Below are 15,264 nucleotides of genomic sequence, written 5' to 3' on the forward strand. Positions count from 1 at the left end.
GATGTGGAAGATGTACTAAACAGTGAAACTGGTAAATGTGTCATAAGTATTCCTATAATATGATAAACCAACACAATAGAGAAGCTCCACAAATACAGTAGTTAACATTTTATAATAAGAATGGAAAATACTAAAATGGTAATCAAAGGTGATCATTAACCCTCCAGTGCTTCATGAGTTACACGATAACAGTCACCTGCACGTTTCTTCTTGTATACAGGCTACTGCGGATCAACTGGGTTAAAAAAGTTATGAAAAATCACTGTAATTAGTTTAGAGTAGACAATGATTGTGCAAGTATAATGATCACCAAAACATTAACAAAGTTACAAGTTAATCAGTAAAGTGCCACAAAAGCCAGTTGAAATTTAATAACTCAGCCTAGAAATGTAAAAGCACATGTATATATATGCTTTTAAAACCATATATATATATATGCTTTTTATAAAAAGCATATATATATATATATTTATCTACACATGTGATTGGTACATGAAATATAAATATATACACTCATTACAACACCTGTTAGAAAATGTAGGGCTTGGCTTAATGCACCAGAGTTTTTTCCTAGGTTCTCATTTTTTAAAAAGTGTTTTTTAACAGGTATGATCAAATTTGTTCTTTCCTGTTTTTGAGACTCCATTTTTGCGATTTTAAAAAGTCAATCTTAAGAACTACCTATACAGACACAAAGGAAAGAAGCAAGGCCACAGTTGGGGTGGGGTGCAGGGGAGAGGGGAACCCTCTTCTGGCAATCCTGTCACATGCCCATTTAACATATTATCTCAAAACCTTTGACAGGATTGGGAGTTGCTATCACCAGTCTGTATCTTTCCATTCCCAAGAGTAAGCGCGAGGCATGGTTGAAAGCTAGCCTACACTATGGAAACTACGACGCCATGGCAAGCTCCCAGGACTTCCTCAGACTCTAGAGTCAAATGCCACCTCATTACATTGTCACCCCTACCCACCTCTCACGGCAGTAGGTAAACAGGAGGGAAAAAATCAAGGTGGTTTTTGAAAAAGCTCCCTGGTGCTGCGACTATTCCCGTCCTGCCCCCAGAAGAGAACTGGAGGACCACACACAGGCACTGCCTCATTTTCGCACCCTTGAAACCCGATACAACAGAGTTTATCTGAGAACCCCTGGTTTCAATCGGCTACTCCTCTGGTTAGTTTTAGAACCTCAAGTTGTGGTTTCAGCCAGGCAGGTGTCAATGCAAAGTCAAAAGAGTATTTCTGACAGGGACAGACACAGGCCACAAAAGGGGCACCTTGAAAAGACCAGCTCTGTACTGCACCCAGAGCGGAGCCAGGCCGGTGTCCGTGGGATGTGAGGTCTGCGAGGTCTGCCGGGCAGCGGCGGGCTCTGCGGGCACCCTAGGCCATCCCGCCGGTCCCGCTCCTACTGCGCGTGTTTGCACGGCGAGCTTGTGGAAGAGGCTCCCCCCGAGGCTCCCAGGAAGAGCTTCAGGACTAATTCTGCAAAGACAAAAAACGGGCTGGGAAGGAGCTCACCCTCACCCAGGAGAGATTACCGAAAGCTGTTTGTGAGACAAGTTCTATGGTACGTATTGTAAAAACAAACAAACAAACAAACAAACAAACAAAACAAAATGTGGTGAAAGAGAAGATCCAAGATTTCTGCAGATTCCAAAAAATAAAAAATGTTGGGAGAGTAAGGAAAATATCCTACGTGGGGTCTTCTAAAATGCTTCCCCTCCAAGAAGAAAAAGGAAGCATTTTACAGGCTGAAATCCTCACAGTCCTCTCAGAAATTCCCATTGCTCACTGGCAGGCCTCCACGTAGCCAGGCTAAGTTGGCCAATGTTCAAGTACAGTTCTTCCAAATATGTTAATGAGGCTCACGTGGTGCTCCCATCTCGTAACCCCACCCTCCCTTTCTTTGTGTGAACTGAACCTGCGCAGGTTAACACAGGCGTGCCAAGCACTTGCTCCGTGAGATTACTGCTGGCTCCGAGACGGCCAGTTCCAAGCAAGCATTTGGGGAGAATGGCTTTGCTCAGATGTATGCTGTCTTCAAAAATAAATATTTCGATATTCAAGTCGCTCCCATCCCCGTATTACTCTCTTGGTATAAAACTGTAAGTGTGGCTATTTACACTTTTTTTAGTTCTATATTCAAAGTACCTTAAAGATTCCAAGCCACTTTGCAAGTATTCTTTTTGAAGTATTTCCTCCGTGAAATACTTTTCAGCCTACAAATGAAGATATGGAAATAACAGTTCCCGGGGAGAGAGAATGGTGACTGGAATTAAAAGCAGAACTGGGCGAGCTATCCAGTTAACAAAGCTACTGAACAATTATCTTTTTAGCCTGATATCGAGTATTTCTTTTGTGTACACAAAGATATCAAAAATGTCCTCCTTTTTGGTTTGTACATAATCCAAAAAAAAAAAAAAAATCTCAAGATTTCCCCCACAAATAAAGACTGTTTAAAAACTGTCCTTCCTCTTTCTGCCTGCCGCCCTGCAAAAGCATGCACTTGTTTCTTCGTCCACACAGACATTCCACACATAGTCTGAATTTTAAAAGTTAGGCACTGCAGCTTCGTTTTCAGTGGAACAGAAAGTGCTGGTTCAAAAAAAACACAAAACCCAAAACTCAACATCTCCTAGTTCCTAAATTAGGCCCCAGCTCACTAGACCTTAGGAAGCAAATCAGGGCCCAGTATTTTAAGTTTAAAAATTAAAGGGAGGTTGAAAGGAAAGTATAAATGGGATTACACACCTACCAGGGTGACTCACTGTCAGATGCTCAAGATTAGGCTGAGCACTGAACCTAAGATCAGGCAGGAATTTCTCCTCGGGGGCAGAAAGGGGTGTGGGATTTCCAGTGTGTACAGAAGTAGGTTCTCCAGTGTAGAACAGGTGAGCAAATCCCACATAATTAACTTCCTACTGCAGTGCCGGAGCACGGAGCACGTACAGGTGAGGGGCACACCTTCCCAAAAGGTGCTGGTAAATTTTATGTTATGTGTTTTATCTCCAATAAAAATAAAAATAATAAGAGAGACTGGGGTGAATTCACCATACTGCCACTGCTCTGAGAGGCAGCTAAAATGTTCTTACAATGTCAAGTGTTTTGAATTTTAGAAAGTACACCCATCCAGGCCCTGACCAGGAAGCTCTGTTGGTCAGAGCGTCATCCTGGTATGCTGAGGTTACAGGTTCAATCCCCAGTGAGAGAACATGTAAGAATCAACCAACGAATGCATAAATAAGTACAACAACAAATTAATGTTTCTCTCTCCCTCTCAAATCAATAAAAAACCAAAATGAAATGAAAGAAATGACACCAACCCACTGAAGAAGGAGGTGGATATGACAGATAGGGAATGGCTGGCGCTGGGTTGCCAGGCAACCTGTGTCCCACCTGCCCCTGCCTGCTACAGACAACTTGCCCGGGACTCAGGGTGTTCCCAAGGCTTCAGTTTTCTACAGCCTCATGTTTCTCATTAAGAATAGAAACAGGAATGGAAGTTTTTCTCCTTTCATTACTTTAAGAAAAACTGGCCTTTATCTTCCTTGAATCATTTTCTTCTCCTCAACCATTTCAATTAAAATCTCCCAAGTTATAAAAATGTATTCTGCTTTGGAAACACATGGTTTGAAAACACAACAGACTCTATTTGAAAACAGACAGGATGCTTCTAAGGCTAGAATCTTATTTGAAAGATTAAAAATATTTCCATATCCATGTTCCAATTTCCCTTAGTAAAAAAATGGGTTTCTCAACATACAATTATTTCTCCAGCTTGGGAATAAAAACCACATTTGCTGAAAACTTTAGTGTGCATAAAAACTATCTTAACAGAATATCTTTTAGTTGCTTAAGAATCACTGAAATAAGTAGGGGGATGTTAAACATATATGTTCGGAGTATTAAAAATTATACCTTAAAACACAGAAATAATCAGAGTACCAACACACTATGAATTTTAAATGAATCCATGTATACTTTCTATTCAAATTTAAGTAAAAATACAATTATTATTAGGCTAAATACATATATTAACTTTAATGATAAGCCTTATATAATTAATGAAACATTTTCCTTATTAACTTACGCAAAGAACCATAAATCTGCTTACTTAGTATTTAAAACACTTTTTCTATACATTAAACCCAAACCAGTAGAAGTAAAAAGACTGCCACTGAAAAGTGAAGCTCTATTTTTGGATGCTGCCCTTGGATGACTATTTAACGTATGGGTCTCCCTCAGCATTTATACTTGTTCTCAGCCAATATAAATACTCACTGGAAACGTCTATCACCAGGTTAAACAACAGATGAGTCAGAATAAACTGTAGAAAAAAAATCTGAAAAAGTAATCAGAACTATTGAGAAGAAAAGAGGTTTACCAAGTGTATGGTTTAAAGCACACATGCGAGCAAGAAAGCGAGGTTACCAGCAGCGAAGAGCACGAGTCAGGAGCCCAGCCTTCGTCCCCTGGGCCGGGCAGGGGTCCAGCAGGCGAGCCCTTGCCGGTCACCAGAGCAAACAGCAGAAGCTGGTTCTGAGCCTCCACCACCATCAGCAGCAGCCCGTCTATTATTCGCTTCGGCAGCCGAGTGATCTCTTAACCCAACCTACCGGGACTGCCAGTGCAGGGAGAGGGCGTGGCAGGACTGCATCCAACAACAGTAATGACGGACTTCAGGTCAAGATGGCGGGGTAGGGAAGGCCAGATAAAGAACCTCCCAGACAAGAAAAAGCTCAAGGAGTACATCACCACCAAACCAGTGTTACGAGAAATGTTGGAGGGACTTCTTCAAGTAGAAGGGGGGAAAATGATCTGAAAATATGAGTAATAAAATGGCAATAACGACGTACCTATCAGAATAATTACTTTAAAGGAAAATGGATTAAATGCTATAATCAAAAGACATAGAGTAGCTAAATGGATAAGAAAACAAGACCCTTCCATAAGCTGTCTACGAGACACCCACTTCGGGTTGAAAGACACAGACTGAAAGTGAAGGGATGGAAAAAGATATTTTATATAAATGGAAACAACAACAAAAAAGCTGGGGTAGCAATACTTACATCAGACAAAACAGACTTTAAAACAAAGGCTACAACAGCAGACAAAGAAGGACCTAGCAATTCCACTTTTCTGCAGCATGATGGGCAATAGGCAAGACTTGGGAGCAGCCTAAGTGCCCACTGAGAGAGGACGGGGTAAAGAAGAGGTGGTCTGTATACACAGTGGACTACTACTCAGCCATAAAAAAGAACAAAATCTTGTCATTTGTGACAACATAGATTAACCTAGGGGAAATGATGCTAAATGAGACAAGCAAGACAGAAAAAGACCAATGCCATATGATTTCACTTGTATGTGGAATCGAAGACACGAAATAATCAAACAAACTCGTATACAGAGGACATTTTCACAGCTGCCAGATGGGAGGGGAGCTGCGGGGCTGGGTGAAAATGGGGCAGGGACGGAGATGTGCAAACAGCCAGTTATAAAAACAGCCACAGGGCTGTAAAGCACAGCATATGGAGTTATCATCGATAACCTTGTAACCACCTTGTACGGTGTCAGACGGGTACTCGACTTACCGGGGTGATTACTTTGTGTAAGTTATAAAAATACTAATCACTATGCCGTACACCTGAAACTAATATAATATTGTATGTCAACTGTAATTGGAAAATCAAAAGCTATTTAAAAAATAACAATAAGGACACTCAACACTTACAAAGGAGACAGGAAAATCCTGTAAGATCTTGCAGGCAGATGGGCATGGTACAGTACCTAAGGCTGATGCAGAGAAATGGAGAAGGGAGAGGGCGTGGAAGGGCACACAGGGGAAGGGAGAGGGGAAAGATTAGCACCCTAGTGATGAAAAGTCCTGCAGTATAATCCAGGTTCCTCGCATGGAAACAAACATGTTGACACAGAGACGGTTTAGGTCAAGTAAATGTGAAAATGAGCACTTTGACACTGAGGCAGAACAGGGTCAAGAATGATTTAACGAAAGCTAATGACAGACTTAGAGATGTTTTATAAGTAATCCCCAAATTCCTCTTACTTTTGGCAAGGTGTGTGTCAAGATCTTTCTGCAAGGTAATTGAAAGAAGTCTTAAAGATTCCCTAAGAAAATAATATGTCAAAAAACAATACAGCTTTCTAGAAACGGAGTGGGTTCAGTAGATCATTGGAAAGAAAACCCTTCACTTTAGTCCTCTGCTAGGATTAGGCAACCACTTCAACTCGGTCCCACTTCTTGATCAGTTTTCTAAAACGGTCTCTCTTGCTTATCTCGCTCTTTCACTTTCTTTCTCTAAAATGGATTTTAAAATCAAAGTTTAGGTTAAAAGAGATTAGAACACATATATGAAACAGAGAGAGACAGACAGACAGAGAGGGAAGCAAGAGAACTCCTTTAGTCAAACACAACTGCTTTGGTGTTCTTACAAAGCAAAAACATCTCGACTAACCAAAAACTGGGGCCAACCAGACACATGTGTAATAAAGACAATGGGAAAGAATGTTTGAAACCAGAACTAGCCCAGGAAATCTGGACTCTATTTCAATAATATGCTTTCAGATCCAATAACCAGCATAACCAGCGTACAGGTGAACAGCTAATCCTCTTCCAAGTCTCTTCTTCATTTCAAGTCATTTATAAACTCTTGATTCAGGAACGTACATTCTTTTTTAAATCGATACCTACATAACACCTTCTCTGAGTTACTAGCGGCCTTAGAGCTTCCCAGCCATGGTTAGGTGCTTTCTCATCGTCTAACCCTTCTAAAAAGTCCCTTTCACTTCTGTCATCCTCGGACTGTGTCATCAGCAGACGGTGTGCTCCACATCACTGCTAGAAAACACCAAGCACGTACCATTTTAAGCGTTATGGCATATTTCCCTTATCTCCCAGAAGAGGGGCTAAATGACTTCCCGAATTTTGGTCCTTGTCTCCCTAGGCTACTCGTATGTATATACTTCCATTGGATTTCCTTCCTTCTCTCTTTTTTCCTCCACGCCCAATTCCGGATTTTGCCCAGTGCAACGTGAGGACCACCTACCTACACAGCATCAGCAGGAGTCCGGATTAGAGAATGTAATTTTCTGGACCTACGCCTAGATTTACTAGGCTTATCACAGTGATCGCTTCAAAGGGATAAAAATGTTGAATAACTAAATCGTACACCAGAAATTTATATAATATTGTACGGCAAGTATACTTGAATTTTTAAAAAAGAAGTGAATGAAAAGAAGTGGGCGAAAAAAGTCTTCATTTTAGAAGTTACCTCCTCTCAAAAAAAAAGAAAAAGTGACCCAGGTGATTACGAAACAAGCTGACGTCTGAGGACCACTGGCCCAAGCCCTTGACTCTCCCCAAACCGAAGGACACAGGGACTCCACCAGGCTTTAAACAAGGCCCATCGGGCGTCTGAGAAGAGAGAGCACTTCAGGGGGTGGCTCTCTGTTCACCTTCCCTTTAAAACACAGAAGGAAGAGGCAAGAAAGCGCGGAGAGCAAGACAGGAACCGAATGTGAGGCATCAGCACAATCGCGGACCCGTCCACCCTGCTCTGTGGCTACTGCCAATTACAGCAGCTAGACCTGCAAGGGGAGTGATTACATGTAATTTATAAAAAGTAAACAAGCTGGGCGGCTTGCGAACAATGAATGGCGATACTCAAGCCAAGAGGTAATAAAAAGCATGAATACATGACTCAGCATCCCCCTCCCCACCCAGACAGCAAATGGTTGTACTCTAGCTAGAATTAGCAAGAGCAAAAGGAGTATTTCAGTAATGACTTAAATGACAGCAGGCGGCTTGAGAGAGATCCTGCCAATCCCATAACCTCATGGGAGAGGGTCGCACACAGCACCAGCCTCTGGTATTCGAAAGCTCAGTCACCTCGATGACTGCTTTTCTCAACCTCGCCGAAGTCGGGAGAGGAAATGTTTGGTTCCAGAGCGAGGACACAGTCCTGCACCTGGATGAGGGCTTCTCATGGAACGGGGGGAGAAATAAACTGTTTACATAACATGATGTAGCAGCCAAGCTGCGGGAAGGATCCCTCTACGAGAGCGCTAACTTCAGCACTACTGACACTTGGCCCTGCTCACTCTTTGTTTGGGGGCTGCCCTGTGCCTGGCAGCATGTTTAGCAGCATCCCTGACCCCTCCCCACCAACGGCCAGGAGCACCCCTAGTTGTGACACCTGAAAATGCCTCCGTGTGACACCACCACATGTCCCCAGTGGGGGGCAAAACCACCCCGCGCTCCCATGAAAAACTACAGACACATCACAGACAGATGTTCATGTTAGTGAAACAGCTCACAGAATTTATTTCTGACATCATGGAAAATCTCATGCCTTTTGCTCTTAAAATATATAAATGTATGTGTGTGCATATATATGTGTGTGTGTGTGTGTGTGTGTGTGTGTAATACTTTTTATCACCCTGTTTTCCATACATTTCTCCATTGCCAGGGACTATAATGCACAGTCTCAGTATCGTTTTAGTAAGCTACCCAAGCCACTACAGAAGTGCCACATAACAAAACAAATAACTAACTAAGTGGGCTCCTCACCCTTCCTGGTCACAATCCCTCAGTTGAATCTCCCAAGTATTTGTGTCCATTTAAAAGACCAAAGTATCCGCTGGGTACAGGTGGCGCTGTGCTAAGGACCAGAGGCTTGCAAGTGTCCACGGAAAGTGTTTTAATCTTAATTTCTCTTAAAATCAGAATAAGAAATGAATACAGTCAGTTCCTAATTTACGATGGTTTGACTTAGAATTTTTCAGCTTTATGATGGTGCAAAAGCTACCTGCCTTCGGTAGAAACCGCACTTCAAATTGTGAATTTTGATCTTTTCCCGAGCTAGCGATAAGCGGGACACGACTCCCTCGTGATGCTGAACAGCAGTGGCAAGTGCGGGAGGCAGCCAACCAGCCAGGGGAGCCACAGACGCAACAGCCCCCACTCTGCGGGGACCTGGGTGGCCAGTGATTTTGGATACTGTGTTCTGAGCATGTCTCAGGCAGACAAGGCCAACCTCTGCTGTTCGCTAGGGTAGATGGACTAAATGCATCTCCAACAGATGATTACTTTCAACCTATGGGTTTGTCGGCACATGACACCCTCCTAAGTGGAGGAACATCTGTATAATAATAATAAATATATAATAAGGAGGTCAGCTTGGAATATATTCATCATCATACTGATGTGGTTGCAAAATACAACTGTTACATTATTTTTTCATTGGGTGGGGGGTGGCCCACAGAGGCAGAAGTCCCTGAGGCTCACAAGGGTCCCAGTGTGGCCCTGGAGAATGAGCAGAAGTCAGCAGAGAAGGGAGAGAGCCAGGAATTCCTGGAGGAGGGGCAAGCACAGGCAAAGGCCAGAGAGAGAGAAGTCACAGGGCCCTCTTGGGACATCAAAGTCCAGGAAAGCCGATGGGGAAAGCATGAGCAAGAAGGCGGCCACCAGTGCCCTGGGTCACAGAGAACCTTGAAGCCAGAGGAGGACTGGGCACTCCCAGGAGCAAAGGAGCCCGGCCCAGCAGCTTCTGCCCCAGGCGGGGTGTTATCAGATCCCTGTCCACAAAGGTCCTGCTAGCTGCCTTGATAAGGACAGTTTGGAGCGGGGACAAGAATGGAAGTAGGAAGATAACCGGCTATTGCGACAATCCAGAAGAAAGGCAAAAACAGCTTAGGTGACAGAGAGTTCGATGAGGGAAGAGACATTTGGGAGGTAACACTGACAGGATTTGGTCACTGAGTGCGGAGAATGAGGGAGGGACAGCAAAGAAAATCTGCTGGCTTAAGCCACCAGCCCAGGGACGGCGGTGGACGGAGGGAGAGGGAACAGTGCGAGGACAGGGTGCCGGGACAGGCCGGAAAGAGCTGCGGTGGGGGTGCTGACTCAGAGTCGCTGCAGGCTACCGAAGCAGACCCACAGACCTGGAGCGGCGAATGGTTGGAGACAGACTCTTCAGATCCTCAGCCTGTATGCAAGTCGGAGGCATTTAAGACCCCTAGGTGGGCTTTAAAGGTTAGAAGACGTGCCAGGTCAGAGTAACATTTGCATCCGAGTTTGTAAGGATTCTGCAGAAACCGAGTGCCCAGAGCTTTTACAAACTTCCAAAGGAGTTCAGGAACTCGCTGCAGATGAAGAACCACCAGCAGGAACAGAGGGGAGAAGAGAGCAGCCAGGGCAGGGCGTCCGCCAGCACCCCAGGAACTCTGATGCTCGAGGAAACCAGAGCCCAGTATCAGGAAGGCACAGGAAAGGACGCGTTTTGCGAAAAGGGGTTGGTCATTTCTTTCCATCGGGAGTTCCATGAAAAACAAGAACCCAAAACTTCAAATCTAGTTGTGCTCGATTTGGTAACCAGGAGGTCACCAGGGACCATGGCGGGAGCCGTTTGGACAAGAGTGGTGGACAAGGACCTAGTCCACACTCCACTGAGAAATGAGTGGCGGGTGAGCAGGAAGGGACCGCCAAGGGCACAAAACCCACTTAAGAGTCCAGGGAAATCTCCTACCACCTTCATCATCCTTCCGAGAGTCCCTGAGTTCACCTCGCTCTGCTCAGTTCTCCCAGCGCTCTGCCTCCTCCTCCACTGATCCTGACACCATTTGCAGCGCTGAGCGCACCCCATGTCCCTCGCGCGATGCGAGCTCCTGGAGGCGGAGACAGTGCTCTCTCGGTCCTCGGTCCTCGTCTTCTGAATCCCTCACAATGGACACTGCCTCAGCGACCAGAGGCCCTGACCCGGGAAGTGAGACCTTGGACACGCCGATGCCTCTCCCAGAGGCTGGTGTTCACTCCCCATAAAACAAGAAGGTTGGACTTTTGACTAGGGGAGGAGGAGATACGTGTAACTGGAAAAAAGTATCGATATAGCTATTGTTCTGGTGATACGAATCACAGAAAGTGAAGCCGGAATAAGGGTCAGAGGACATCCAAACAATACCTTGGAGAGAAATGGGTTCAAAAAGATTGAGAGACGCTAGACTTGACAATGTATACTTTTAGGCTTAAAGTTCTACAATTATCTGGTCATGTCGTTCAAGAGACTGTGCGGGGTGCCCCGCTGCACCTTTCAGACACAGAGAACAAAGGCCACCTTTGTCCTCTGGAAGTTAATGTCCTACAACAAACACCCAAGGGTGATAAACGAAGCCCTAATTTTCTCTGTAAACAAGTCATGTGTCGACACCTTCTACTTTGTATGCTGTGGGTCATTATAAAAACTCTTTCGAAAAATATATTTAAAAACGTATTAGGCTTGCTTTTCCTATTTTGACTATTTGCTTAAATGAAGAGAGGAAATAAAAGAATACTATTCACCAGCAACAATTTAAGTCTGTGCCTCTTTCTTTGGAGATAAATGACCTGTATGTCCAGTGAAGGTTACTCAGAAAGTTGTTGATTGTATGTAACAGCATCACTAGGAAAAAATTACCTTCCCAAATATTTCGCATTCTTACTGTACTAGTTCAGTAATTCCTTTCCCCTTTCTCAGCACTGCAAGCATTTGAACCTGGAACTGTCTGGAAGAGCTTGTAAAATCCAATACTCCTGCACCACTTTGGGGTCAATTATAACTTCGCCAGAGGCAAGGGGCTTCAAGTAACACCTCCCTAAGTGAAATGAGGGGATGGCGCCTCGTCAAGCTCTGTGTTAACACCACTGGAATTCAAAACACCAGAGGTGGCCTTTTACCAAGCATTTCTCTTCCCAGAGTCAAAGATTAAAGCGCTTCTTTCCTGCCAGTCAAGTGGGCCATCCCTCCAACCAGAAGCACTTTCATCTCGGCTACCGTGAGACTCGGGCCAAGACGCTGATGGGAACGCGTGATGGACCGGCGCTGGGAATGCGCGCGCGCGGGCGCCAGGCGGGCACTTCATTCTTTAATCAGGTAGTCATCTGGGGAGGGGCTCTGCTCCGCAGAAAGTGGCCTGACCACATTTCCCAGCGCGGCAGTAACTGAAAACATTTCAGGAGAGGAAAACAATCTGCATGCCGGTGGGCCATCATTACTCCTGGTCTCGATGACCCCATCACAGCAAAGGTGAAAGGAATGTGTGTGTCCCTATTCTGACACACATACTTTGTGCCGTTTGTGGCCAGGCTTCCCTGCCACAGAGGAAGAAGCGGAAATAAAGAGGAAAAGAGGAAGAGGGTAGGGATCCACGGAGCAAAGAATGCTTTTCCCTTTCTGCCACTTACACCAGTTAGCAAATAGAATTTTACGGCAACTGGCTCACTGATATATTAAATAATAAAAAAGGGCGACAGAAATAGATTGCATTGTCTGCCTTCTCCTGATGCTGGTGTCTTGCCTTTTCACTTCACAGACGTGACTCTCTTAACTAAAATTACACTCACCTGCCTACTTTGTGTGATAGCTAAGTAACAAGGACAAATATGCAGTGCAGCGAAGCGGTGTGAAAGTTAAAAAGGCTTGATGTTAATTGACACGCCCCCCTTGGAGACCAGATGATCTTCCTGTCACTTTTCCAATGTGAATTGGATGTTCTTAAAGAAGAGTGTATAATATTGTTTCCAAAAAAAATGTAGACTTCGTGAGTCAAAACAAAGCAAAATTAAAAAAAAAAGGGAAAAGAAAAACAATGAATAGGATAGTTAAAGCAAAGTTTAGTATTTTTCTTCCTTCAAAAAAAAATGACCTAAGATTTTTTACATTTAAAAGAAATGTTTGGACTCTTGGCATATTGTTTTTAATTCATGGAACAATGTAGCCATGTTTTTTTTTTCCTTTTGGGACATTGTTTTTTTTTAATACATAGGGAATTACCTAGGCCAAGTATGAATTCAAAGTAAAAAGCAGGGCCTCAAAACAAAACAGCACCATAAGAAAAACTCGTGACAAATTTGGCATTCTTTCCAGTATGTAAAAATAAAGGAAAACTCAGTTTAGAAATATGATAAAAATGTCTGAAACGCACACTAAGAACAATTAAATGGCAGAAAAAAAGTTAAGATAACTCACATTTCCTCTTCTAGAAGCTCTTTTCTTTGCAACTTACATCTTCGTGTGCAGTTTGCATGTAGTAGCTCTGCTAAAAACAACCACATGGAAAATTTCTGCCCCAGATAACACTGCAGGACGGGGCTTGGCAGCTACAAGTTGTAATCAGAATTTTTCAAGAGCTAATGTAACAGCGATAACGACCTAGCAGGCGTTTAAGTGCACAGTCCCGACTGTTTCTTATAAAGCAGGCTGTGATCTCCTTGACGTGCGTTCAGCAATGAGAATCTGTCTCTTCAGTTAGGGAGGATTTTGACCCTATGAATAGAAGAATCACTTAAAGTATGAAAGTGTCCTTTTTGTTTTTTCCAGTTAAGGCATTCTTGAATTATTTAAGGTCCTCACACACACAAGCGTGGACTGGTCAAAAACTTCCAGTCCCCAACATGACTTTTCCCAGTAATTCCACAGGCCTGAATTCATCTACAATTCATGAAGTCTCCCCCAGCTATGGAACTGGCAACTGAAGAGACTACTTATTTCACTGGGTGTAGAAATCCACAGCACAATCTCCCAGGAGCAACCTAAAGAAGAAAAGAATGCTAATTTTATTCCCGCCTGTAGCCCAAGAGGGAAGAAACAAAGGGACCTGGGACTTGATAAGTTTCCTCCGGTTAATGGACAGACTGAGATAAAAGGAGTCACGGAAACGTGACTTCAATCCAAGTTCAAATGGCAAATTGGGACAGCGCTCTGACTTTGTGGAAATTAGCCACCGTGTTAATGCGAGGAATGTGAAACGAGAGAAACCCCTCCATCAACACTCAGACGGGGGTTTAGTGTGATCCAATGGGGTTATTCTCTTGCCTCCAACACGAGCTGGCACTCCCACAGCTGGGCTAAAATGGCTTCCAAAGTCCAAAATAAGAGGCTAGCCCAAGGCGGCGCTGGCCCTCCTGCTGGAGCTCAGAAGCAGACGAATCAAAGGCTCTTTTATTCTCCCTCCCACCAGAACATGCTCCCGCTCTGTTGTAAACTAAACGCTTGCCAGAATGAATTATTTAGCTCAAAACAGACATAAAGAAATCTTAAGGAACACATGTCCCTTGGAATTTTAATGAGTTCAGGTGACCCAACAAGTTGCTTTTGTCTGTTGCTAGTCTGATACATGAAATTCACTCGTGGTCAGGTTCCCACCAGGAACAGCAGTGGGGCAGAAACAGACCCGTCTGGAACCCGACGGAAGGCTGCGTCCAACGTCCACGTACAAACCTCAGGTGTTCTGAAACCATCCTTTTCACGAGGGTGTCTAATCTCAAATTCTTCGCTCTTCCTTGAAGATGGGGCTTCCCTTAGGATTTTGCTCTTTCTGCCAGCAGTACCTCAGTTCTCCCAAGAACTGAACCTGAAATTCAATGCTGACATTTCCCTGGCGGCCTTCTTCCCCCTCCCCTCTCAATCTGAACTCTTAAGCAATTACTTGTATCATTTCATTTGGCGACTAATCACATATGGCTTTATTAACTTGTCCTATAAAACGACTGAAATGTACGTGCATTAATGACCGCATGCCCTCACAGATAGATCAGAAACTCCTGAAGGGCAGGGCGGGGGCTTTTGCCTGCACTGTGTTCCGCGCAGGGCATGTTACAGAAGCTCCAGAAATACCTGTTCACGTATTTGTTCAGTCAAGAGCTCTGGTGAGCTTCTCCTCGGAGCCAGGCCCTGCCCTGGGTGCTCAAGACACAGCACCCAGCACAGAAACTCGGCTGCCCTGTGCATTTCTATTAAGCAAAACACCCAGGGTCCCCAAAGAACTCAACTTGAGCAGTTCCTAAATACAGTCACCCAACTATTTTAAGTGAACCATCAAGTGAGGTTGATTTCCCAGAAAAGAGGACTGTTTAAGAAGCTCCACATCTGCCTCTACCTCCCAAGGAAGGGTCTGACAGAAGAACGGAACACCTGCAAGAGTTTAGACTGTACACCTACCACCCACCCCCTCCCCGGTTTCCAGGTAAGAAAAGAGGCGGAGATCAGTCAAAAGGTGACGTGAAGAGTGGCCAAGTCAAGTCAAATCCTGGGTCTGGATGCTCTATCCGGGCTTCCTTACACGCTAGCACAGTTTACCCCAAACCTTTCAAAAATAAAGTCCTACACAGTCTACCTCCCTTCTCCAGTGTTAGTCCCTGTGAGAAAATCAGAGGGCCAGCACATATAATGTTTTCAATTTACAAATTACCAAGAACTCATCTACATTTAA

At 44.2% G+C, this 15,264-nt stretch overlaps 1 protein-coding gene across 10 annotated transcripts in view; it reads right to left on the reverse strand.

Moving 5' to 3' along the window:
* GAB1 (GRB2 associated binding protein 1) overlaps positions 1–15,264 on the reverse strand; it is a 114,914-nt gene that overhangs the window by 93,681 nt on the left and 5,969 nt on the right. The window contains exon 1 of one of the 10 annotated variants that reach the window (XM_045831078.1): positions 4,388–4,458. The exons of the other annotated variants lie outside the window; for them this stretch is intronic. The gene's annotated coding sequence lies outside the window, so the exon portion shown is untranslated. Of the gene's footprint in view, positions 1–4,387; positions 4,459–15,264 lie in introns of those variants that run through there. 10 annotated transcript variants of the gene reach the window in all.

Source organism: Phyllostomus hastatus, unplaced genomic scaffold, assembly GCF_019186645.2.
Source record: "Phyllostomus hastatus isolate PE091 unplaced genomic scaffold, TTU_PhHast_1.1 phas_contig_159, whole genome shotgun sequence".
Lineage (NCBI taxonomy): Eukaryota > Metazoa > Chordata > Mammalia > Chiroptera > Phyllostomidae > Phyllostomus > Phyllostomus hastatus.